Raw genomic sequence first — 3,155 nt, forward strand, 5'->3', positions numbered from 1 at the left:
GAAGCCCGGGGATTTTAATGGTCCTTAAAGAGAAAATATCTGAACCAAGTCAGAACTGATGCTGGCTTTAAAGGCCAAAAGTCGCCACATAGAGTTGACGCTGATGGCATGGTGGGCCATGTGATTTGAGTGGGTGCTTAAAGAGAAGCAGAGAAGAGAGAAAAGAGGAGTGTGGCACATGTTCACAAGCACTTGTTTGATTGCAGTTTATTCCTGGTTCTTGCTATTATGATCTCACTTTATACTAACAATAAACCTGTCATTTGTTACTTCAGTTAGTTTGAATGGGCTTATGTTCAAAGCATAAAGAAAAAGCATTTTGACTAGAAAAAGATTTTATATTTGGACTAGTGGCCCAGTGCACGAATTCGTGCACCTTGAAAGGAGCTGTGGGCCGCGAGGCTGTGGTGGGCACAGGGGCAGGTCTCAGCCCATCCTCTGTGCCCCGGCCCAGCCCCTCCCACTATGGCCCTGATCCCCTGTCTGCTGGCAGCCCTGCTCCTGCCGCCGCTGCACCCATGTGCTGATGGCACTGGCCCTGGCCCTGCTTGCACCTGCTGACAGCTCAGAGCGATTGGGGCTGACGCCAGCAGCCGGTGTGAGTTGGATCAGCACCATTAATGGTTGTGAGCAGCAGCTGCTTCCCCGATTGCCCCTCAGGAGCAGGGGGAGGTGGAGAAGCCCTCAGGGGTGATCAGGGCCAACAGCCGCCGCTTGCACCCGCTGAAAGTGCTGAGCGATCGGGGCTGGTGCTGGGTATTGGGAGAGGTTGTAGGAGGCAGCTCTGGTGCTGGCTGTGGGTGCGAGCAGAGCCAGTGCTGGCAGCAGGTGCTAGTGGGCCATCACTGGCAGTGGGTGTGAGAGGCAGCTACTGGCCCCAATTGCCCCTCAGGAGCAGGGGGAGGTGGAGAAGCCCTGAGGGGGCTTCTCGCACATGCTGATGGAGAGAAGCATGCTTGCACATGCTGATGGCACTGAGCGATCGGGGCCAGTGCCAGGCACTGGTAGTAAGTGTGAGTAGCAGCTCTGGAGCTGGCAGCAGGTGCAAACAGGGCCGGCACCGGGAGCAGGTGTGAGTGCCCAGTGGGACCACGACGCACAGGAGCAAAAAATTTTCAGTAACCACTAGAGGCTTGCCACAATGACAGCAACTGGCACCCCACCTTGGTCTGGCGCCCCCACTCACCTCTTCCACCATCCTGCTGCAGCCAATGCCCCTGGTGGTCAGCACACATCATAGCAACTGGTTTTTCAGATGTTTGGTTGTTCTGTTGTTCCGCGGTTCAGTCTTTGCCTATTAGGGTTTTATATATATAGATAAGTGAGAAAATTGCAGTAAGATACTTCATGTGGAGAGACATAAATAAAAGACAGGTCCAGGGATATGGAAATTTGTAAAGCATGTTTGTGAATATGAGGGGCATGTATCTATAATGGAGATATTTCTTTTTTGTTGTTGTTTTTAGTTTTTATTTCATGACTAGAAGCCCGGTGCATGAAATTTGTGCATGGGTAGGGTCCCTAGGCCTGGCCAGTGATCAGGGCCGATTGGGGCCTTCATTCCCTGGCTGCAGGCTACCAGCCAGGGCCTTCCTTCATTCCTCACCGCCCCCTCGTGGTCAGCACCTGTCATAATGAGTGGTGGAACTCCAGGTCAGTTGAACTCCTGAGGAGACAATTTGCATATTAGCCTTTTATTATATAGGATCATAAATTTAACTCTGCAATCCAGCTATACTGGGAAGGGGTAAGGAAGTTATGGAACCCAATGAACTGCAGCCAGAGCACAAAGAATATAGAACACTAGAAGCCCGTTGCACGAAGTTTCGTGCAATAGACTTTTCCTTCACCTGGCTGCCGGCACCAGTTTTCCGCCAGCAGCAGTTTTCCTCTGGCCACCCGCCGATCAGAGTGCCTCCCGCCAGCGCGATCGGCCACCCCGAGAGGAACTCCAATCAGGAGGCGCTACAATCGGCGGGTGGCCAGAGGAAAACTGCTGCTGGTGGAAAACTGGTGCAGGCAGCCACGCATTCAGCCACCAGCGTCTTCTGCCGGCTCCATGGGTCCTTCCGCAGCCGTTTAGGCCGGCGGGAGGAGCAGGGGTCGGGGACTCGCGAGTCCCCGCCCCCCACTCCTACCACCAGCCAATCGGCCACCCTGAGTCCCGCCCCCTGTGCCTCCAGCCTGCCCAATCGTGGGCGTAGCGGAGTGATGCAATTTGCATATTACCTTTTTATTATGTAAGATTCCAAGCAGATGGGGGTGCAGGGGTGCTTTCCTGAGCCACAGAAGGAATAGTCTGGAATTAAGATAAAACACAAGTCAAATTTATTAGAGTTGTCCACAGTCAGCAGTGGTGATCTTCTTGCTGGTCTTACCATTCCTGGGCCCCAGCACTCCATGGCTGCCACAATATGCCTGCCTTCTGTCTCCTGGATGAAGACCACATTCCATCCACCCACTCAGCCTTGGCGGTGCAGGTGAAAAACTGTGGACCGTTTGTGCTGGGTCCAGCATTTGCCATGGACAAGACGCCAGGGCCTATATGTTTCAGGATGAAGTTCTCATCCTCAAATTTCTCCCCACTGCAGGACTCGCCGCCTGTGCCATCATGGCGTGTGAAGTCACCACCCTGGCACATAAATCCCGGAATAATTCTGTGAAAGCAGGAACCTTTATAACCAAATCCTTTCCCCACATTGCTCAGAGCAGAAAAGTTTTCTGCTGTCTTTGGAACTTTGCCTACGAACAGCTTGAAGGAGATGAGGCCCAAGGGCTCGCTGTGGACAGTGATGTGAAGTACACGGTGGGGTTCACCATGGTTGATCTCGGCGGGGGGGTTCTGGGGCGGCGGAGTCTGCAAAGCCTGGAAATGTTTCTATGGGGCAGTTTTTGACAATAAACTTACAAGTAGAGTTTGGAGACAGATTAATATCTTTGTACGCAAATTGGGTGTTTGTATTGGATTCCCACAAAGTAGATGTGTCTTCTAAGAGCTCTGAACCAGGTGAATAGCACCATTAATTTACCTGATACTTGAAAAGAAGGGGCCAGAATTTTAGTTGAGCTGCCATATTAAGATTACCCAAAAATAAGTGCCAAGAAAAATGGAAAATATAACAATTGGAACAAATGGAAGCGAGGGCAGTTGCATT

General features: G+C 51.8%; 1 pseudogene; it reads right to left on the minus strand.

Moving 5' to 3' along the window:
* Positions 1-2,331: 2,331 nt before the first annotated feature.
* On the minus strand, positions 2,332-2,820 carry LOC114232192 (peptidyl-prolyl cis-trans isomerase A-like; annotated as a pseudogene).
* Positions 2,821-3,155: the final 335 nt, after the last annotated feature.

Source organism: Eptesicus fuscus, chromosome 11 (genome assembly GCF_027574615.1).
Source record: "Eptesicus fuscus isolate TK198812 chromosome 11, DD_ASM_mEF_20220401, whole genome shotgun sequence".
NCBI lineage: Eukaryota > Metazoa > Chordata > Mammalia > Chiroptera > Vespertilionidae > Eptesicus > Eptesicus fuscus.